This window comes from Thermobia domestica, chromosome 18 (genome assembly GCF_964235325.1).
Source record: "Thermobia domestica chromosome 18, izTheDome1.hap1.1, whole genome shotgun sequence".
NCBI classification, from domain to species: Eukaryota; Metazoa; Arthropoda; class Insecta; order Zygentoma; family Lepismatidae; genus Thermobia; species Thermobia domestica.
The window spans coordinates 132682349-132707489 of record NC_137471.1 but is presented as its reverse complement, the minus strand read 5'-3'; the positions used below and the strand labels follow the sequence as shown (position 1 = coordinate 132707489).

The 25141-nt window shown below is 35.2% G+C and overlaps 1 protein-coding gene across 1 annotated transcript in view; it reads right to left on the bottom strand.

Annotated features, from left to right (window-relative positions):
• Nucleotides 1-17587, bottom strand: part of Shab (potassium voltage-gated channel shaker cognate b) — a 534267-nt gene extending 516680 nt beyond the window's left edge. Inside the window, exon 1 of the mRNA XM_081746248.1 lies at nucleotides 17260-17587. The gene's annotated coding sequence lies outside the window, so the exon portion shown is untranslated. The remainder of the gene's footprint in view (nucleotides 1-17259) is intronic.
• Between the last annotated feature and the right edge of the window lie 7554 nt (nucleotides 17588-25141).

Below are 25141 nucleotides of genomic sequence, written 5' to 3'. Positions count from 1 at the left end.
AAGTCATATCTCAGTAGAAACACTATGTGCTGCAATAGTGCTAATGAACTGGTTGGTGAGCGTACGTTTTAATATTAATTTCGTCTCGATAAATGGCATTGTTCTTGTGAAGGATCAATTTTTAAGTTTAGGGGGGAAAATCATTTTACTCGTTTTTGTCGGAAACTATCAACGATAATTATAACATCTATATATTAGCTCCAAGTTCGTTATAGTATTATAATTTCTGGAATTAATTAAAGCGTAGCTGACTCAGTAAATGTACCATAATAACACTCAAGATAAAATATATTTAAAATGATGTATTTTCCGAAGATTTTCAGCATTTACCTTTTTATTTTTTCACAAAATTCCTTCTTTATAATTGAGAATACATTCACAATTAACGGCTTCTTTACGTATTATATCAGAACTGTTTAGAAAAACATGTTTATACACGTCTGGCCACAAAATTTAACAAGTTCAACGTTCAGGTCTAGCCATAAAGAAAAATGATATATACGATATGGACTGTTGTCCATATCAACATATATACATATATTTATAAATGATATCGTTATATAATTTACACTTACAAATATCATTCTATACAGTCCAAAAACACATATCGATTGACATATGATTCACGTTTCGACATTTTCCCCCTTAAATGTTAGTAATGTGAATCTGTTCGTCCCTTCCATATTAAAGCTACAGGAATAAAATATTAAATGTTTATTTTAATCTGCATGAAAATACGCAAATTGAACTGTACTAATGGTTTAAATTGGATTTTTGTGTGTATGATGGTGTTGTGTGTTACTGTGGTTTGGTTTGATAGGAAATTGAATTTTTGAGACAGCATCGGTTGTGATATTCCATCTGGTTTTCAAACTGTTGTATGCTTGTTACAAATAATCACGCCACGAAAATTAGTTTCTGTCTTCCTAGGTTATTCTAACTTTTGCATATATTTTTTTTCTAGTATCTTCTAGTATTTCCAAACTTCTTTGAAGTTTTAGAAAACAAATATGATAATCTTATGTTGAGAAGAAACATGAGTACTTTTACACATGAACGACTTTTAAATTTCTTTTAAATGCGGTGTAATTTAATCCATATGTTAAAAATGATATGTCAAAGAGTTTCTTCCTTCGGTTAAATTAATGCAAAATCGTTATCAAAGTTGTAACTGAGCTTCTCAACTTAAGTCCATAAAACATGGAATTTTATCAAGCATCCAGCAAAGAAAACATAAACTAACTTCTTTATAAAAACTCCAAGCAAACAAGGTACTTCACTCTTGTACTGTGTATCTTCTTTGCAAACACTTTCAGAGTATATGAAAGCAGGAAAATGTGTAAATGAATGTTACCTTTGTGTATAGACTGAACGCGGCACTTTTACAAGTATTACTGATGAACTTTGAAATATTTTTCTTTGCTCAAGTGGCTAATTCACGTTCCTTCTGTATCCGTAGTCGGGCTTTGATCTCTGGACTTTAAGTCTCAAACAAAAAGACGGGAAGTGGATCGAATCAGACGTTCTGAGCACACTGATAGAGAAGAGGGAGACGGACTTAAGAAAACCAGAAATAAACTTAAGAACAATTAGGCAATGAAATCAAATTTATGATGTATATTATTGATTTCCAAGAAGTTATATGAAAAATTATTTATCATTAAAGAGCATCTGCGTGATACAAAGAACATTATGCAATGTGAATTAATCTCTTAAGCTGAAATATTGGGCAATTATTTACAGATATTATTTTCGAAGCTAACAAACCACGAAGTTAAGATGTGTCTTCAACCATGAACACATTGTTTGTAAATAAGAATGTTTTCAGATATTATTTTACAGAACGACATCACAAAAACACCACAATCAGGATTGTAACTTTGTGATGGTGTGTTATGGTTATCGAAAATGAGCTTTAAAATACCACAATCAGGATTGTAACTTTGTGATGGTGTGTTATGGTAATCGAAAATGAGCTTTAAAACACCACAATCAGGATTATAACTTTGTGATGGTGTGTTATGGTAATCGAAAATGAGCTTAAAAACAATTCCTCAAGAAATCACCGAAATCAATCACAATATTTTTTTCTCGTAGAATGAGTTGAGTTGATTTTAGTTTAGCGTCCCTTTCAGCAGCGAGGCTATATGAGACGTGGACCTACTGATTAACGTGGATTCCGAACCACATGAGCTCCCGCCGGGAATCGAACCCGGGTCTCCCACGCCAAAGGCGCGTACGCTAACCGCTTAGCCACGGAGGAGCTCTTCTCGTAGAATGAGTTTGACTTTTTTTTTCGTGAATCAATATAGTTTATTGTATTTGTCCTTTTGTCACAGATAATTAAGTGCCAATGAACTTGGATTCCGCCTTACAATGTGGATGGAGTATGACATCACAGTTAAGTATTCCGTCAATGTTTTGGTAATCCCAGTCTTTGGTTAATCAAGTAATCCTGGGAAGTGGATGGACTCGAACGTAAACCATGAAGGTTTACTGAACCTGTCGCTTGTGACATGTTAACAGTCAACGACTGAATTCTCAATGAATGTGCCAACAGTAATTAATTCATGCAAATGGAAAGAAGTCACGACGTCAATGCGCCCAGGAGGATTATCGAATTAAGTAAACTGTTGTTGTAAAAGTCAGTAACGCAACATTCTCTTTATCTAATTCATTCACGAACTTGAACTCGTGGTCAAGTTGATGAAATTTATTTGTAAGTTGTGCGAACAGTTTTACGAGGTGAAGATTTCACTGGAGAGTTTGAATTATAAATATTTTCTCCTCAGTCAATTGACAAGAAACTGGTAACGTGCTTACTGAGGATCAGAAGACTCATTTTCTGATATTATGTTGAGTCTGAAGAGGGAACCACACAAGTCATTAATAGTATGTATGTATGTGTCGTAGAACCTCTCTATACGTTTTGAGTGTCTGAATGGAATCGTTTCGTTGAGAAACATTGGTCGGAATTAGATGTATATAAATCTTCAGAATAGAGACAAAGAAATGTATGGTATCCCAAGAGGCATCTTTTTGTTACCGAGGTCAATGACAACTTTCGGCAACATCTCGCCTTTAGATAAGTGAGTAATCACACGGTAACAAATAGTGATTGGCACCTGCTGTCGAAAGAAGACTATTCTACAGTTTAATTAGTTTTTTCGATTTTTCAATAACTACGCATGAGGATTTACATTCACCCACGTTATTTTGTTCAGTTCAGTGAGATCTATATATTGGTATGTGTCTCATCTTTGGGATTTATTTTTTATGTGCTAATGATATTGTACAATTAATAACTGTGGAAGAGATTGTTTTGGTGCTTTAGATTAGAAAATGATGACACTTGTTTGAGCTTTAAATTAGAAAATCGTAACACTTGTATGTGATTTAAATTACAAAATTATAACACTTGTTTGTGCATTAAATTAGAAAATTGTAACACTTGTTTGTGCTTTAAATTAGAAAATTGTAACACTTGTTTGTGCTTTAAATTAGAAAATTGTAACACTTGTTTGTCCTTTAAATTAGAAAATTGTAACACTTGTTTGTCCTTTAAATTAGAAAATTGTAACACTGTTTGTGCTTTAAATTAGAAAATTGTAACACTTGTTTGTGATTTAAATTTAAAAATTGTAACACTTGTTTGCGATTTAAATTAGAAAATTGTAACAATTATTTGTTTTAGTAAATTAGAAACGTTATTACGTAATGTTAAACTTGCTTGACTGAATTACAAAAAGAAAAGCTAACAGTTTCTCAAAGTTTAAACGCATTTGTATGAAAATCTATTTTATTTTGTCTAAAAACTAAATTAGAGAGGGTGGTTTGGCCCTTTGGGAAACTTTTCTACATCTTCTTCTCATTTGAAAGAGTGGCAAAGTAGTCTATCAAATCGTTACTAAATCAAAAAAAGACTACATCAGAGCTTTCCAACTACGGTCTCGGAAGATGTTTTATAATAAATTGAGAATATAAAAGAACGGAAAAACTTGTGATTAAAAAATACAATTTTCTCCTTTTCATTCAGCGCATTAACTGTGTGATCGAGATGTTGACTCCTGCAATTTTGTGCAAGTAAAATCAATGATAGTACATTTTTACTAGATGTCTGTGTGCTTACGTTAGTGTTGTAAGAGCACGAAAGTGAGATTGTAAAACGAGAAAAAAATAAAAACGGGTTTCACGTGATGTAGCAATGAAGAATATTCTACACTGGAGTGTTTGATGGATGGAGAAAAAACAGTGAATAATTGTCGTGTAAAATTGTGTGTACTAATAGGGTGTTGCCATAAGGGATAGGTTGGAAAAAACTGAACTAGAAATTTTGGTGATTCTCTTAGTGAGTTCTCGAAATGTATTTTAAGATTAGTGATTTTTTTCTGTCAATGTTTAGAAGGAAAGACGCGGTTTTACCTAAAAATTGATTTATAGTTAAAAGTTTCTGAACACCTTAAAGGTGTTATTTTCTTCTGTGTACTATCAGAGCAGACGTCGTTTATACATGAAAACTGATCAGAAATTACAAATTAATCCCTGATCTGAGGCCTACACATTGACATCAATATATCAGCAACTTCACTACATAGAAAATAAAAAAATAATTGATTTTTACCACTTCCGTTTGTTTGAATATCACCAGCACTGACGAACTCGATTTCTAAAAGTTTGACCATTTAAACCCTGATCAAAATTGGTAGTGATCTGTTCGTAGATCTTAAGGTTGCATGTCTCGTAGACGAACAGATAGCGTAAATATATAAAGTTGTTTCGGTGAACCAAACTTCTTAAAAACGAACGAAATTATAGCTCATTTTTGCATACAAGGTGTTTCAAAACAACACCGACAACGTTTGGGAGGTGATTCCTGATACCAAGATAAGACAAAAAGTATAGACCAACCCAGGTGCACAAATGCTTCTCTTTCAGAGTTATAGGCTACCGAAAACATGAAAGTACGAAATTTAAAGGTCTATAGCTCCAACACTATGGAACCTACCTTAGTCGGGTCAAGACTTTATTTAGGAATTAATTTGTGCCCTATCCAAATATCCATGATTCAGAATCCTGCGGTACTTCCGCAACAATTTTAAAGAGGTAGTTGCTGAGTACTTCAAATTATATGCCTGTAGCCAAACTCCCTCTACAAAAATTGTTGCGTAAGTATCTTAGGATTCTGAAACATGTATATTTGGATAGCGCACATATTATTTTCTAGTTGAAATCTTGACCCGACTGCAATTGGTCCCAGTTCTAGAGTTATGGATCTTTAAATTTCATTTCTTTCATGTTTTCAGCAGCCTATAACTCCGAAAGGAAGCATTTGTGCACCCAGGTTGGTCTATATTTTTTTTTGTCTTATCTTGGTGTCAGGAATCACCTCCCAAACATTCTCGGTGTTGTTTTGAAACGCCCTGTATATTGAAGAAAATTGTTTAAAGTTGTCATTTTTATTTACTTATCGGGAAAAACGTGTGCACTGTATAAGCTGAGCACAGGTGATAGTAGCACCTTCATCGACTCAAAACATTCAGTTCCACTTCTCTGTATTCAAAGAGAGGACTCGCCTCATCAAGAGCTGTTAAATGTTAAAATATTGATGAAGTTTCTTTTTCTTCTTTTTCCCTCCTGAAAGATTTTATGCAACGATTATGAGATTCCAGAAGAAAAAAAACTCTGTCGTCGGATGAAGACCTCTCCGTGAATTTCAATGTCCAAATCCCTCTTTCTTTTGCAAGCGATGCAGAGAGATTTTTGATGATTTTCTGTTTCTAAGTGAAGAAAAGATGCTACGCAAAACATTTCTAAAGGAGAAAGGAATAAACGTCATAAACACACAAAAATATAAGATATTACGTAGAGAGAGAGAAACGGGGGCAAGCAGAAGATTGAGTGATAAAATTTACGAGCCAGCTAGGAGCAAAAGAAGTGAGGGAGCTGTATAGTTCGAAAAGAAATTCGCATCCAAATGATAGGCACACAGATGTGGATTATATCCATTGGAAAAATAACCAAAAAGAATATGTATTAAACTTCATTTCTGAAAAGATATTCAGGCATTGACACATTTGAAATCAAAATGAAACTAGGAGAAAATATTGGCTCGTCATAGCATCAGTTCTAACGATCCCCAATACCAAAACACTATTCCAGATTCATGAAATGAAATTGAATCTCTAGATTTACGTTACACTGTTATGCCCTGTACGCTAATCGAGCAGACAAATGATTAATGGAATTGAATTGTTACAAAAGAATTTGGAAGAACAAGAATTTTGGAGAAAATGAGAAAACTTCAAGAAGACTCAAGGTCACGATGTTGTTCATCGATCATTACAAAATTACATGGTCTGGGGTCGAAACAGAGACCCCTGTCGCTAGGAAATCTAGTTGTTGTGGGAACAGTTCATGCAAATGGTGACCACAAAGGTAGTGTTTGTGTATTATGTGATGCCACAAATAGGGTCGAATAGGGTCTGTTGTAACAACACAGAGACATTTTCGCATAAAACTCAAGGAGAAATCACTACATAGGAACTGGATTTCGCCCTGGATGTGGAAGTTTGAATCCATGGATGTTTATGGTACATGAAAAGTCCTAATCGACAAGAGCTAGATTATCAGTTCGAAGTCTGTCATGTTATCTAGTGTGCTCATTTCCAACACTTAATGTCCAGAAGATCCAACAAGCTTCCTTTCTTTTTCCCATCCAATTTCGCTTTTGAATGTCATTTCAGTTCAAAATAAATACGCTTCAGTTTTGCACCATTCACTTTATTATCATCCCTATCTGTACTTATATAGACACTCACTAATACTCGCCCTAATTCCTCCCGAAACCTCTCTTACAACATACAAAAGTAGCTAGAGAATGTTATTAAACTAATTTATGCATCCAGATATTAAAATTTAAATTCCATTATATTTTTTACCCCAATAATCATAGTTGTTGATTATTAAATAAAAAATATGTTTATGAAAAGGTTCATTCTATCTGCGGATCGGCTTTTACTCGACCCTTTATAATTCCTTCTTCTCCTTCTTAAAATTTCAATATCCATTTAGTTTTACTCCTCTTCAAGATAGAACTAAGAAAAGGATCGTTTACTTACTATAGAACTTAGTGCAGGGAAAGATAATATGAAAATGATTCATGCAGTGAGATACTGCTAAAGACAAATGATTAAGGAAACATTTTTAAGAGTGAACGAAGATGTTAAATACTTTTCATTATTAACTTTTGTAAAAATCTAGATTACATTGATATTGCACGACCACATTTGTATTTACAAATGTTATTCCGCACTCAAAAACATATATTACATTGTAACGTATATTTCAGAGAGTTAATTTGCTACGATTATTTAAAGTCCAATTTCAAAGAATTGCTACCGGGAAACATTCCACTACATTAACAAGAAGTGGGAAAAAATTAATGAGGGCCAGTGATAAAGCGCACATCTGTGATGGGTTGGATCCCTGATTCACCTTGCACCAAATCAGCTTAGTAGTGCATAAACCCTGTGTGCGTTGATTTTCTTGGGTTCTGCTTTTCCTTCCACTTTCTCCATTCCAATATTTTGTGGATTATCGTCATTAGTATATGTAATATCTATTATCTGCGAAAAAATAATCAGACAGACTACTTAAATTCACGTCACCTTACATTCACACTTCTCAGCATGGCTTTCTACCAAAAAACTCAAGTCTCACAAACTTAAGTACTCTTTTTTTCTGTGCAGTTAAATGTATGAATAACAATACTCAATTTGATGTCATTTATATTGACCTCTCCAAGGCCTTTGATTCTGTTAGTCACATTCATCTCCACAAGCTTTTCAATAGGTTTTATGTACGTGGTGGTAAATTTCTTTCTTTAAACACCAGCTACTTGAAGGGCCGTAAACAGAAAGTTGTTCTTTCAGGGGGCAATTTCTAACCCCCAACTTGTGATCTCAAGGCGCCTCAGAGGAGTGTATATTTGGGCCCCTTCTATTTTTTCTGTATATGGATGACCTCTATATATACTTATCTGCTAATCCTAGCTCCTTTTTACTTTTTGCTGACGATTGTAAATTATATAGAGAAATATCGTGCTTCCATGACACGATTGCCCTACAGGAAGACGTAAATTACCTTGTACGGTAGACTATAGTATGAAATGTGGCAACTGAAACTTAACAGTAAGAAATGCAACAGTATTACAATTACTCTGAAAAGTCTCCTGTTATCTCTAAATACCATATTAACGATTTCCCTACAACACATTTTGCTAGTCATCTTTGATTCGAAACTCATGTTCTCTGACCACATCTCCTCAATAGTTAAGAAATCAATGCGTATGTTGGGGCCTCTTTACCGATTCATTGAACTACACACTGTGGCATCATTAGCAACATTCTATAAAACTCTAACAGCGCCCAAGATCATATACTGCTCTCCTATATGGGCCATGGCCGTACCTACACATATCTCTAGACTTGATTCGATTCTTAATTTCTTTATTGCAATAGTACGCTTTCGTATTCCCGCACTTCGAATATTAGCTAAGGAGGAACTCTTGAGGCATCTTAAGGGGGCGCGGTGGCTCAGTGGTAGAGCGTTCACCTCCGGTGCTTGGGGTCCCTGGTTCGATCCCAGCTCGCGCCGTGTGAACTTTGTGGTGGACAAACAGCGTGCTCGTGGGTTTTCTCGGAGTTCTCAAGTTTCCTCCCACTTTCTTCATTCCACCATTTCACTCATTATCACTGTATCCTTTAGCCTAACCGGCATAACAGTGGGACGTTAAACTTAAAGATTTCATTTCATTTCTTGCGGCATCTTATATTCAGGTTTCTCAAGTACCAGAAATAACTCAGACCTGAAATTTCTACATAAGATAGTTAATGGAAACTTAGGATCGGATACCCTTCTTCAAGAACTATCCTTGTGTGTCCCTTCGAGAGAAACCGGAAAACCCACCAATTCCATCTTGCCTGCCCTAGGTTAGCAATAATAGATGTCTACAGAGGTCTTTTTTCACAGAATACCGAACTATTACAATCATTTAGCAACTGATGTGGACATCTTTTGGAGTTACCCGGTGTTTGGTAGATCAATTAAACGGGTGCTGGTCAAATAATACGTTTACACTCTTTGTTGACACTATTGGTGTTATTGTTGTTTATTTTTATTTTTACTTTTTCCTGCTTGTTAAGATGTCCCTGTGTAAAATCGCAAAATTATGCTGTATTTGGGAATTTGTTCAATAAATAAATAAATAAATTATCGTTTTCCTAAGTTTCGAAGCATAATTATGGGACATTAATTGTTAATAATAATAATAATAATAATAATAATAATAATAATAATAATAATAATAATAATAATAATAATGAGAAAGTAAAGTTTATTTTATTCTGTAGAAGAAAGTAAACATATAAAAGAAACAGAGGAACTCATGCTTTCACTCTCTTATTCTGCATCACAACCTAACAAATTCCAAATAAACATTGAAATGGAGTATTTAAAGATGACACAAGAGTTAAATAAACATTTTTAATTCTTTTTATTACTGGTCATCAAACTCATACAATTTTCAAACTGTTAGAATTTACTGAACTCACATACCGCAGTGTTTATCTCATTCCATTAACATTCGACTCTTCTCTTTTCCTCCTTCATGCTGACAACTCTCTAAAACTTTAGAAAATATTTATTTCTTGACATCAGATACACCAAGCCTAGTCTCGGAGCAAGGGTATGTTATTTCAACCGGTCTGAGACCATTCAATAATATTAAAAACATTTTCGCTTAGGATTTGTAAAGAATAACATTTCTTTTCTTTTTTTTAAAAAAAAAAATCCTTTGTTTGACAAATATAGTTGAGTTCAGTGACGTATTTACGATTTTGTTTCTGGGGGTGAAGCTTTGTAACTTTATTCCTGGGAATGTGACAATTCTGCAAGATATTTAATTTATTTTAAAATAGTAAATAAACCTTAAATATGCCACTAGTTAAATTACTATTGAAGATAGAAGTTTGCTATTTTCTCATAGTAGCTCTAACAATTTTGTATATACGTATTTTGTCGATCAATACATCATTCTAGTATTATTAAAGACGTTATTCATTTGTCTGAATAATATCCAGAAAGAATATTCTACTTATGAACGAAAATAGAAAATGGTCGGAAAACAAGCAATGTTGCGCCGTAACCGTAAGTTTAATTTGACATTGAATTAATTGATTCTTTTTCTCCTTCAGGAAATAACAGATTAAAATTTTGAAACAATCTACAACATTATTGTTTTATGTTCTAGAATCTGAAGAAAAAAATCAATAAAATATTTTAAATAAACTCGAGGAAGGGCTATGAATAATATGGGATGAAAATATATGCTATAAAGACAAAAGCCATGGTGATTGAAACGAAGGGGCTGGTGTCAAATATAAAAGTAGAATGGGAGAAAATAGAGCAGGTGAGTACTTTTCGATACATGGATAATATTATTAGTAATGATATAAAGAGGGAACATGAAAGAAAAGCAAGGATAGGATTTTGTGGGACCTTGAATAAAGAGTTGAGAAAAAGACTCATAAAATACTTCATGTGGAGTATTGTTCTGTATAGAACAGAAACATGGACATAGCGCAAAAATTATGAAGAACGACCGAAAGCTTTCGAAATGTGGGTGTGGAGAAGAATAAGGAGAATTAGCTGGATCAAGAAGAAAACGAAGGAGAGGACGTTGGAAACCGTGGGGAAGAAAAGAACAATTTTAAACATTGTTAAGAAGAGGAAGAGAAACTGGTTCGACATTGACTACGAAATAACTGTATCATGAGTGATGTGCTAGAGGGTATGGTAGTAGGAAAGAGAGGGAAGAGGGAGAAAGAGACTGCAATTAATGGACGATATCAAAACATTAAAGTCATACGCAAAAACGAAGAGGTTATCGGAAGACCGTGGAGCATGGAACCTTCTCAGTTGCGGCAAATGACCTGCTAATACCGGCAGAATACCTATGATGATGATTATTATTAAAATAATAATGGACGAACTAAAAAATGGTTTCACTGAAAATTAATATGAAAAGATCACATTAGTCTTCATTTTTCGAGGCACGCATTAATTAGTATATGATTTGCTAGTATCTGTTACGAATACTAACCCTTACAAAGTTTGCGATAGTCCCTAGTAATAGACAATGTATATAATATATTTCATAACTACAAGCTATCTTTTGGTAGTGAGTACTTCTGCAATAAGCTCAATTTAAGTTTCGATGAAGTATGGGAAGAAATGATTTAAAAATGATGAACTGTAACCACAGCTTCATTACTACTAATAATACTACTGAGAAGTTTCGAATTTTCACAGTCTTTCCGCTAACCTCTTCGTCTTCACGTACGATTTATATGTTATGATATCGTCCTTTAATTGTAGTCTTCTTCGCCCCGTTCCGCTTTCTTGTGCCACCATAGGCCCTAAAACGTCCCGCATGATACAGTTCCATCTTAGCCAATGTCTCATCCTGTTTCTTTCCTGCTTTTCAATAATATCTAAAATTATTGTTTTCTCTCCCTCACCACTTCCAACACCCTCTCATACGTTTTCAACTTGACCCAAATAATTCTCTCCATTTTTCTCCACACCCATATTTCGAAAGCCTCCAATCGTTTTTCATCATTTTTGCGTAAAGTTTATATTTCTGAACCTTATAGTACAATACTCCACACGAAACATTTTATAAGTATTTTTCTCAACTTTTTATTTAAGGAACTACAACATATTTACAAGTAGCATGTACAAAAAGAGTATTGCATCGCCATTAGGAAAATACAAACAATAAGCTATTAGCTAACAGTTATTTTGCTACATGCATAGTACATAAATGGATAAAAATTTCTTTTAGCAAAATAAAAATTGTCAATTATTATTGGCAACGAATGATATAAGTAGGGATGCGCACGAGACGAATCGAGACAGGAATTTTCTGACAAAATTCGAGTCGAGACACGGCTCTTCCAATAGAAAAAATATACATTTTTCGAGTCGAGACATCACTTTTACAGCACATTTTCGAGACGAGACAGCCACAAATCTTGTCTCGTGTGCATCCCTAGATATAAGTACGTTTCAGCGCCAGAGACTTTTTTTTTTCTTTTAAGTTTCTCAAAAACTACAGACGTGAATTTAGCTTGAAGTATGATATCTTCTTCAGCTGGGGTTATTCTATCGACTGATGTTTATTATACGTGGAGAACAGTTTACTAACTAACTCTATAAGGGGAGGGCACAGTGGCTCTGTGCTAGAGCGCTTAACTGTAGTGGTGGGGTTCCTGGTTCGATCCTAAGCTAAGTAAGTTTGTGGAGACAACATTATGTCCGTGAGTTTTTTCGCGGTACTCCCGTTTCCTTCCACCAATTCTTCTATGATCATTCACTTACTTTAATCATTCTCCCTTAGCCTAAAGGGCATTATTGTAGAACGTAAAAAAAAGATTTAAACTAGCTTTATTGCATACGGACAGAAATATTTAAACTAACTTTATTGCATACGGATAGAAAGATTTAAACTAACTTTATTGCATACGGAAAGAAAGATTTAAACTAACTTTATTACATACGGACAGAAAGATTTAAACTAACTTTATTGCATACGGACAGAAATATTTAAACTAGCTTTATTGCATACGGACAGAAAGAATTGCGTTTTGCCGATAGATGTCGCTACAATCTTCGTCTCTCTCCCATGTATTTTTTTACCTTTCACGAAAATTTACAATTTCTTTTACAAATTTCAACCTAGAGAGTTCAAATTTTTAGAGAAGGAACTTCATAACCTATCAAAGGGAACAATTTTTTATTTAGAATTTTCTTTATTGTTGAAACAGTTCCATTGTTAAAGATTTAGATAACCATTTCAACAATAAAGCAATTTCAACAATGAACAAAATTTTAAATAAAATATCGGCACGGATTATTGCCTTCGATAGATTATGAAGTTCCTTTTCTAAAAATTTGAAGTCTCTAGGTTGAAATTTGTAAGAAAAATCGTGAATTTTCGTGAAAGGTAAAAAATATATGGGAGAGATACAAAGACTGTAGTGCCATCTATTGGCAAAACTTGTCCCTTTAAACTGACCTTAATACACAATGACCCAGGGTTGCTATCTAACAAAGGCTAAAAATCGGTAAAAGCGAACATTTGAGGGAAATTTTCGAAATTTCCTTCCTTTACTTCCCTCTTGTGTGTACTACTGACAAGTGAATAACGTCACCTAATCGAACGAGGTATAACTGATAACTTTGCGACAATTACAGCTTGAGCTAGATGTATTTAAAAAAAAATGTAGTGAATACGAAAGGAATATTCAAGGTGGCGGCCATCGCGCAATAATAACCATGATTCAGAACATGTGACCAACTTTGTCAAAAACACTAAATATAGTAGAACTCGGTAAAACAAACAAACCTTCTGGCTCTGAAACTTCCAACAGGACTCTTCTAGCTGCTGGATTAGTACCACAAGGATTTGATCTTACACTCCATCTTTCTTTCCTTATAAAAACAATTTAGTTCTACATATTCAACGACTTTAAAAAGTTCGTTATTGAATTCTGTGTGTGTGTGTGTGTGTGTGTGTGTTGAGTTGATTTTGAGTGTAACGTCCCATTCAGCAGCTAGGCTATATAAGACGTGGACCTACTGATTAACGTGGAATCCAAACCACATGAGCCCCCGCCGGGAATCGAACCCGGGTCTCCCACGCCAAAGGCGCGTACGCTAACCGCTTAGCCACGAAGGAGCTCTATGTGTGTGTGTGTGTTGGGGTGTGTTTGTGTGTTATTTTCGAAATTTTCAATTTTGAGTTCTCCATGCAATAGAGCATCAAAAACTATCTAAAGAAGTGCTGGAATTTTTCGCGTCACTCTTATCGTTCCCGAGATATTGGCCAAAAAATTTCTGATTTCAGGAGATTTAAGAAGCCATATCTCGGGAACCGTAAGTCATAGAGAGATGATATTGGTGTTGATGAATACCAAGTGTGAACATTTTGGTACCAAATAGTAACCGGTTGTCACTGGTTATATCTATATTTTCAGCATATATACGGTGATAAAAAGTGACAGTTCAATATAGCTGATTCAATAGATCTCCTTATACACCAAACAAATTGAATTTAACCAAATAAATAATCTATTGAATTTAACCAAATAAATTTAATATACAATTTCATATAAATTTCGAAAATAATAATTCTTTTTTAAAGTTCGTTCTGGCAGTGCTTTTCGAGCATTTGCAACTATTTTTTTCTGAGTTAAAAATTACTTTTCATTTTTTTGGGTGTAAAATAACAGTTCAATACTACGAGATGTAGTGTCTTGGAATATTGGATACTCCATCCCTCCCAACACAAATTTTTGAATACCCGCCTGCAACCGATTAAGATGAATAAATGAAATCTTTGAGTTAACCGTCCCATGATTGTGCCCTTTAGGCTAAGAGAAACGATGATAAAAGCAAGTGTAAATGATGATGGAAGAATTGGTGGAATGAGAAAGGAGAAGGAAACGGGAGTATATCCCGAGAAAACCCACAAACACGATGTTCTCCACCCCCGCCAAGTGAACTTTGTGGTGGACAAACACCGTGTGCGTGGGACGCACACGGTGTTTGTCCACCACAAAGTTCACTTGGCGGGGGTGGAGAACATCGTGTTTGTGGGTTTTCTCGGGGTTCTCCCGTTTCCTCACACTTTCTTCATTAAACCACTTCATTCATTACTCATCATCACCGTCTCCTTTAGCCTAACCGGCATAACCGTGGGACATAAAACTCAAATATTTCTTTTCATTCCCACGATGTTCTCCACCACAAATTTATTTTGCCGGAGATCGAACAAGGGACTCCACGCACGAGGTAAGCACTCTACCACTGAGCCACCGTATACATAAATGTACTGCCTTGTAGTATTGGATCCCCTGAACATCACCCCCCCCCCCAACACAAATTTCTGGGTACGCGCCTGCCACATATTAAGATGAAACTAAAAAAATATATCGATGAAGGTTTCCATTACGATACTTGCAAGACATGTTACGTTATCATTAATGACATAAAACTTAAAATTATCTTTAAGTCTTAAACGTTAATTTTGGTTAACTATATAATGAATGCGTAAAATCAACCAAAAGATGGACACATGCCAAAAAAAAAAAAAAAAAAAAAGTATCACTTGTAAATGTTGGCATTTACAGATCATACAATAAGTACATGAAACTCTTCTCAAAATTTAGAAAGATATTTCATTCATTCATTCATATATATATATATATATATATATATATATATATATATATATATATATATATATAACAATATTCTCTGTACAAATGCATTCTTTAATATATAGATGCAAACGATTAGATAGTCTATTCAATTATGAGAAGAATGGTGCCTTTAAATTAATGTTTGGTTCATCTGTATTTTAACCTAATCTTTAGAATCGAGGTTATATGGAGCGTAGTATGTGTGATCCAAACCACACAAGATCCCATTGAAAATTAAACCTAAATCTCTCGTGCCAAAGGAACATATATTGATGAGTAGTCTTTGGCCAGCTGGGGGGCCCCACCCCCAGACCCCCGCGTTTACTTGGCCTATGGCCTCGCACCTTTTAAACCCACAATTCTATCAAATTTCATGTTTCTTTTAATGTTTTAACTATCTAAAAGATAAAATTTTGTATCCCAAGAAAAGGCCTATTTAAATAAAATGGGAGTTTTTTTTTTACATCACCCCTTTTAGACCCGCTAAAAATAAGAAAATATTCACTTTTTGCAGTCTTTCTGTGAATTAGTCCCGAAAGGCTCTAATCGTGCCAAATTTCATCAATTTAATCCTGCCAGAAGTGCCTAAACATTTTGGGCTGTAGAAGATATCCCATATAAATAACATGAGAAAAATTTTTCATTTTCAGTTCCCCATAAAACCATTCTAAAGTTGGAAATTTTTATTTTAGTGATGTTAAATAATCTTATAGAAAACGTACAAGAATACCGAATTTTAAGGTTTTGTTCCAATTCCAAGCACCTAAAACATATAATTAATCCTTATCCGGGCAACCGGGGCCTCCCAGGCCCAGTAGCTTCATTTTTCTAAAATTTCTCAATAACCATACACATTTCGAAGACATAAAATACTGAATTCTTCTATCTTTCGTCGAAGTTAAAATCATGAACATATCGAGTTCGTAAAGCTAATGTTTTTTTGTTTTTGTTTTTTTAATTTGAAAATCTTTTCCTGACGTAACCGGGCAACCGGGACCTAGGAGGGCCCGTATAACTTTAGTGAAATTCCTGTCAAATATTAGATCAAATTGTCACATAATTATATATTGAACACGTGACTATTGTAACCTTTAGTCGGAACAGTATGCGGCAACAGACATTGAATTTTGAGTGTTCTGCACTTAAAATATATACTGGGTCTGACAGGCCCCGGTTGCCCGTTTACGTTACAAAAACGTCTGGACCGGATTTGCTATTCTGCTTGGCTTACAAAGGCGTGACACGAAGTTTCGCTACTTGACAAAAATATATACCGGTACATTCTAGAATAGTCTAAACAGTAAGTGACAATAGACATTGATTTTGTGTATTCTGCACTTAAAATATATACTGGGCCTCACAGGCCCCGGTTGCCCGTTTAAGTTACAAAAGTGTCTTGCCCGGATAAGGGTTAAATGTCCAAGAAAAGGCCCATTTAAATAACATAGGTAATTTCTTCATCCCCCCTTTAGACCCCCTAAAATTAAAAATATCCACTTTTGGAAGTTCTTTCTGTGGGTTAGTCCCGAAAAGCTACAATCATGCCAAATTTCAACTTGCCATGCCAACCGGAAGTACCCGTTATTTTGTCAGTTATGTAATTTTACACCTAGGTATATAGTTAGGATATAGCCACGAAAGATCTCGCCTCAGAATAAGTAAGTGTTTGCCTGCATAACTAAACTATTCATATCACATAAGCTGTAGCTGTATGGAATGGTGAATACTCAAAGAAATTGTGCTACAGAACTATCGATTAATTATACGGTACGTGACGTGATGTATTAAAATAAATAACTATTTGGGAAATTATTATGAAAATATGTTCCTTAAACCTTTTTAAAAAGTGAACAGATGCACAAATAGGCGACACGGTTTGTCAACGTTATTGATCATAGGTAGGTGTGTGGATGAGATAACAAGTGGGTTTTACCTCATGTCCTCATGTGCGCTCCGTGCTTTGAAGGTGGTTGCGTATGTTCCACTGACTGTTCGAACCTTTTCTAATTCCGGGAAGAATAATAATAGTAGTAGTAAAAAGGTAGAAGTTTAGCACTTGTTAGACACAGATAACTTCACTAAACACACTTGGAGCAATGAAGTTCTACAGCCACACTTTTCTATAGTCTGAAGTTTCTTCTCTGCTAACGAAAAACATAAAGGAGAGAAGATAAAACTGTATCAGCCGGAGGTGAGCCGTTGAATGTCCTGCGATGCTAAAGACCGTTCTCGGTGTGTGTGTGTGTATTTTGTTTGCTTCACGCCCGATTCCGAGACTTCTTTTTGCTCCAGTGATGAAACTACGAGAGGAACACCAGCGGCCTCAAACGGCAACTGCATGAACTACTGCTGTTTTCTGTCGTTATTGCTAGTGTTTCCAATCCAGAAGAAAAATGTCAAACTATTGTAAAGATCTGTAAGATAGTTAAAGAGTTGCAGACTCTCGAGGAGGTCAGAGAGAGCTTCTACTATCTTTTTTTTATGGTATTTTTAATTCTTAGAGAACATTACAAATACGATCTCTTCCCCCTCGATCTAATCTTCCCAGTCGATCAACTTTGCCAAAATGTGTGGTTCTTAATACAGGCGTATCATTTGAATTGTAGGTATGCTTTTCTTTTCTTAATTTCTTGGGCTGTTTGGGATATATATGGTAACATGTTACACTACTTCATCATGTCTTGATGTAAAACTTGTATTACATATCTAGAGCCTATGCGATTTGCTCTCCAAAAGACCTTGCTGGAAACGCTAAGGCAGTGGTTCTCAACCTTCAACCTTTTCGAACCTCACGCCAAGCTGGATGAATTGTCCTTAGTGCCCCTCTGATATATATATATATATATATATATATATATATATATATATATATATATATATATATATATATATATATATATATATATATACGTATATATATTGGAGATGTTAGTGTGGCTACGGGCATCTAATTTGAAGTACTCACGAATTCCTCTATAAAAATTGTTGAAGAATTATAGCAGGATTCTGAAATTTGGATATTTGGATAGGGCACATACTAGTTCCTAGGTGAAGTCTTGAGCCGACTACGGTAGGTTCCATAGTTTTGGAGCTATGGACCTTTAAAGTTCATTTTTTCAGCAGCCTATAACTCCGAAAGGAAGCATTTGTGCACCCAGGTTGGTCTATACTTTTTGTCTTATCTCGGTGTTGGGGATCGCCTCCCAAACGTTGTCGGTGTTGTTTTGAAACACCCTGTATAATTTGTCTTATATTAGGTATCTTTTTCTCCCTTGCACTTACTTCCTGTTCTACCTAATTCACGCAAAAAAGGATATTTAGATTTAACTGAAATTTAATACTAACTATTTTCCCGACAATTCCAGTTGCTTTGAGGATCTCTTGATAATCTTATATCGTTTCAGCTTCTCTGAAACACCATTATTTTACTACGAGTATAGCTACGCGATATCTGTTGGCCGTCAACAACTTTAGCGAGGAGATCTTATCCTTCTGGTTGCTAACTAAACATAACATAGTTAAAGACATTATAACTCTCCTACGAAAATGTGGATTCTTATGACATGGAAAATTCTTGAAAATAATAATAGGAAAATTTTTATTTTTAAGAAAGTGACTTTTGATAATTCAGTCAACATTTCCTTATACAGAAGCTGAAATATTAAGAATAATAGTAACATAAATACATAAATGGAACAATAATACCTAACAGATTAGGTTGCATATTATATAAGCAATTATGGACAACCATTCTTCTACTGTATGGTTAAATTACCGATCTCTGTCGGTACACTAAATAACAATTATTACGATAGGTACAGTAAGGTGCTGTATATAAAAACTCTTCAGTTGTGTGAAATTTAAGTGTTTTAATATGTAGTATTTTACCAATGGTAAAAAGAATTATCCATCTGAAAAATATAAACAAATGCTTGGTTGTGATTGATCAAAATTAGAAAACGTAAACTAATGCTTATCCCTGATTGGTGGAACGCCTGTTCACGATATTTAAGTTTTTATCCTTAGACATTTACCGGACAGTGTGTATTAGAGAAGGAAAGAAGAGTAAGAAAGAAGATAGGAAAGCGCGTGAAGAATTTTTCACTTCACCATTGGCTTGGGTAGTAGGAGGAAAAATCCCGGAAACACATGGAGTCCAGGGAAACCACCTTTATCGGTCATGTACATGCTCAAGTTATTTACATGGTAAACAACACAAAGAAGGGGTGGGAAAAACATATAAAAAGCATACTTCACTGTCTGTAATTTTTCTAACTTAAAAAGCTGGGTGTGAGTTTAATTTGTTATATGTTTGTAGTTTGGTGGAAAAGTTTGGTTAGTGGGATATGGTATGATGATTCCGGTCAGTTTCTTCTTCTGCTGGTCGTCGTCTTTTTCCGGGTTTTGTTTTTTCACCTGACCGGAATCATCAGTTTGGTTTCTCTGTGCCTATGCGTTGTGGTTTCTCACCTGTGAGGTTTCTTTCTGTGTGAGTCTAGCTTGCTCTAGAGCCAGTTTCTTCATCTCCTTCGGAGCTTTCGGTTGCCGAACGTCGAGCATAGACCAAACTCTTCCTCCTCGAAGATATGTAGAAATATTTCTCGAGCTGCTTGAATCGGGAAAGCTATCATGTATATTCATTTTCTGAGATGTATAACTTCCATCTCCTTACCCGTTCTAAATCTAGAGCCGACACGATACATCACTACAGGTAGCAGTTGCAGTTCACTCTGCTCGTTTCTGGGTCAGTTGCGAGGCATTTATCTGCTTGTGGATACTGCTGATCTTGGCTTATGAGTTCCTTCTCCATGATAGGGTTTTTTCTCCCCCTTCATCTTGGTTGGTTTCTTCTGTTTCGACATCTTGAACGGATTTCTGTCTGTTGTTGAGGGTTTGGCTCTAAAAAGGGCCGAAGTACTAAAGTAGGGTTTTGGTCCTAAAAAGGTCCTAATTTCCTGTGTTTTTGCCTCTACAGCATTCCAAGAAAATGTATTGCACCCACGTCAGTCGACTGTCGGCAAAACCGGTACAACTTGTATCACTAGTGCGATTCTAATATTGTCTGACACAAGAGGTATCTTAGTTCTGTCCCAGAACATTCTCATTCTTGGTAGTCCGAATAGGTTCATTGCAATAGAACAACCAATTACAGTTTTGATCTTTTGTGGCGTTATATTGAAAGATTTCCCAAAATCTCGGACACCTCGCATGTCCGTTTACTTTGCTACGTCTTCAAAAAAGTAATCCCCGAAGTATCTACTGAAGTACTCAGTTGGATTCTGTAACTAAATTCGTAACTACAAAACACCCTCCTATAACTCCATTTGTATCGGTTGCGACATAAAGTATCATATTCTATACCTTCACTATTTGTTACTATTATGATGTAATAACTTATATGACATTTCATAAAAACACATGGCATTTCTTGTAAAACTATAGATCATAAATATTATTCAGTAATATCAACTACAAATAATGAAGTAAGTGAAACTTAGCACCAGAACTCCTCACGTGTGTTTGCCCAGAGTTTTCTGCCATTCTTATGCCTCTTGCAGGGCTCCAAACTGTACGAAACCAACAGAACAATTTACGATCACACAGCGCACGCCGTATAGTTGGTGATACCACAGGCACAGCTTTCTTCGATAAGAACGTTTCAAAACACGACCCAAAATCCAAGCTATCACATATGACACCGCAGGTCTGAGGAGGTTAAAATTTTATTTAAAGAATTCTGGAATGATATTTGAAAATCAAGGGGAAATAGGTACTAATAAATTTCCCTCAAATTTATATATCTCTTTTGCGAGATTTAGGCAGAACAGGAATTAGGCAGAACAGGAATTTCTGTCCTGCCTAAAGATATTAGAAAAAAATTGTGTTACAAAGTGCTAGAGGGTCATTAAGCAGAACAGGAAGGAACCGTTGAGAACCATTGCACTAGGTCACGGTGGTCTGGTTTAATGAACAGGGTTAGGATTTTTAGAGACAGTTTTCATACCAAGAAAAGGGAAGGGACAAAAAGGTGCTGAAATAAGGCGAAAAGAGGACAAAAAGGTTCTTCAATTATATTGGCGATTGTCCTTTCGTCTAACTGAAATCAAATTGAATCTAATCTAATATGGACTATGTGTCTCTATAATATTGGATAACACACATCAATATTAAGAAAGACAAAAAGACTGCTGTTACTTGACGGCATTAAACAGCTGTAAATGGTTATATGGATAGCGTACGCACTTTCGGGGCGAGAGACTAGAAATGAAATCTTTCAGTTTAACATCCCACGATAAAGGAGACGTGTGATTGAGACAAGTGAATGATGATGGAAGAATTAGTGGAATTAAAAGTGTAAGAGAAAACGGAAGAACTGCAACGAAACCTACAAACATAATGTTGTCCACCACAGCCTTACTTGCCCTGGTGTCGAACCAGGGCCCCACGCACCAGAGGTAAGCGCTCTACCACCACGGGAGACTCGAATTCAACTTATGGTGGGAGCTAATGTGGTATTGTATCCTACATTAAGCTATAGCTCCACATCTCATATGCAATTGGTGCTGAAGAATAGGACGATAAACTTCAAATGAATAATCTAATTTGTTAAATGTAAGCGCCTTGTATTTAGAGATAAAGCGTCTTTGTAGATGCTAATGGATAGCAGCGATGAGAGTTTTTATGACATCTTCGAATGGCGCAAATTTTGTATTCACTCGGAATGGCTACTCTGTAGATGTTAGGAATTGAACAACATTCGGATTCTTTTGAAGAGTAACCTCAAGTTTTCCTTCGCCAAAGCAAATCTAACTGTTTGCCTCACGGAAGCAGATAGCCAACTCTTATTTTCCTAAGTGTTGTTATTTTAAGTTTTTAATGGCAGTCGTCACACGTTTGTAACTATAGACACAAACAATTTCTGACTGCGAAACATGAATCTTCTCTAGATGAAGAAGTTGGTTCAGTTTTGGAAATTCCAGTTGCGTCGTTTGGATCCGGAGAAAACATAATCTGTTTGACATAACATAAACTGGAAAATTACCATACCCATAATTCTCTTCTGTCTTTGCAGAAGAAGACAGAAGAGAATTATGGGTATGGTAAAATAATAAATGCATAAAGAACCTAAAAGGAGGATAAATGGGGCGGGAAATTATCTCTATTCCGAACTGGAATCACAATTTTAGATCTGGAATCTTTGGAGAGTTCTTAAAAGTATACACATAAAAATCCTAACCCTACTAGTGAATATCTAAACACCCGACCTGATTGATCAACTCATTAAAATAAGTCTATGTAAGATGCAAATGACTATCTTCAAATAATCCTAAATCAAATTTAAGGTGTGTGTAATATAACCACTGAACGTAAACAATATTGTCACACATAATGGCGAGAAACACTGGCCCTGATTTTTGCAAGTTCTTTTGGAGGCACAAATGACTACATTGTGATCAGTTTATTTGTTTATGCTTGTATACGCACGCATACACGCGCGCGCCTGTGTATACGTGTGTAAAGCCTAAAGCTTAAGTACCGAAACCCACAAGTTGTGTAGTTCTATATTGTTTGCCTATGTTGTTTGCAGCAATAAACGCGTGATATCATAATGTTGTGTAATCCTCAGTCGTAAAAACTGCCTCTAATTCGTAATAAACTTTAAGCTGTATTTTAGTTTTCTTTCTTTAAAAATTTTATACTTAATATTTTACAAAAGTAATAATAAAACCAGTTGAGAATGCTTCAAGAGCATTGACACAACGGTAAAAAGAATGGACAGATGAAGCAGGAAGGATAACTGATTGTTCCAACATATAAAAGTAAATCTTTTTATGCACACCTTCTTCTCTTTCTCGCAAAAATTCGCAAAATATCATCTCTCTAGACTTACGGTTTCCGAGATATGACTCCTTAAATCTCCAGAAATTCGAACTTTTTGGCCAATATCTGAGGAATGGTGGCCAGTTAACACGAATATTGCCACCAATTCGGAATTCTGTGTTGGAAATATTTCATTGATCTTCAGCAAAAAAAAATAAATAAATAAATTCTACATAACTACCTGGGACCTTATAGTAAAATGTCCATCAGCTGAATTTTCAATATGAGAAACCAGCTACAGTTTATTAATGATTTTGTTACAATAGGCGAAACGGCCATATGTAAGCATCTGAACATAATATCGCCACTTACAAGTATCAGGATTTACAAAATAGATACATATATTTGAGTGGCAGGTTACTAATCTAATGTTAGAAAAATAATTGAAAATACAATAAACAAGTTTGCAGCAAATAATTACATAATAAAACATTAATTTTTAAAAATATGACCAGTAAGTATTAAAACAATGGACTTCCTCTGTGGATTCACATAACTCAGATGCAATCTAAAAAAAAAAATGATCGTCCAACAGTGCACAGTCATCTTGACACTCCTGACAGTCCAGCTACTGACACAGACTTTACTGACTCACAGTTTTCATAAAACCACATCTTGCATGGGAGACAGAGGTGGCCGAAAGCGGGAGTACGGGAGTACTGTGATCTAAATGTGCATTTTGGCCGGAGTTACTCTACTTCCACCACTGATTCAACCAGATCCACCCTGTGGGAATATTACCCCTAAAAATCTCATCAACACCCCAACTGCGAAACTTTTGCAGTGAAAAAGTGATAGAAACCGTGCAAAATTACACTTACACCTTCCCAATTTTGATTTTACACCATCTCGATGGCGTCGGAGCCGATCGTTCTTAAAAAGCGTCTGCTTATTATATACAACACATTCCCTTTGAGAATACGTCCAGAAACAAAAGTGTAAAGATAAGTGACCACACGCATCTTATACTAACCAATGGTCACTAATTTAAGATAATCTACAAAAATTTTAAGAAATCAATTATTAATAACAAACATGAACATAGAAATTATTTTGAAAAAAAAAAAAAACTCGTACCGGCAGAGATTTGAACTTGGCTTGTGTTACTCAACAAGCCGACACATTACTGACTTATCCAAGTCAGAATTTGCTTAAAGAGTTTTCGAAGGTTTATTTATACTGCACGTGTATTGCGTAACAAACCTACAAGATGTCATTCTCTCGTGCGAGCGTGTGTGTGTATGTGTGTGTGTATGTGTTGGTGCAACAATAAGTTCTCAAGATTGGGATTTATCCTCCCTTGACCTTAATCTACAGATCAAATGCATTTTTATGAAACCAGAAGAGGTTGAACCATAGACGCCTAAAGGCCGTAAATAAAATTCAAACTTCAAATGGAACCGGAAGTAACTCGCTGAGAGTTTCGAATTTAATAGCTGGTTTATAAAAACACCTGATATAATCTTTGTAGCTAAGTAGACAACGTGTGAAACTCTCATTCTAAAGTTTCTTGGTTCGATTCCAAGTCTAAATTTACAGTTTTTTTTCATTGAATTAAGCATTGTAAATGATGTTATCAATTGCTACTGAAAGAGATTTATCTCATAAAGGGGGAAAAAAACAAGATAGAGAGAGGAGACGAGGAGAGAACGTATACTGTTTATCCTTAAGCGTTAAAATGTCATTTATTCTATGTCTTTCGCTCTTCTCTTTCCTTCTTTTACCTCTTATTTCGCCTTCCAAACTTTTCTTGTCTCTGCATAATGCATATTATTGTCGTCATTTTCTTTGCATTAATTCCTATCTCTTAGCACTTAACGTGAATGGGTTTTATGCCTATTTATCTCCTGGTTCTTTCTCTAAGTGATGCTCACCTACGAATTTTTCACGCTCCAAATGGAGGAATATCTTAGCGTGTCATATTTTGAAACATG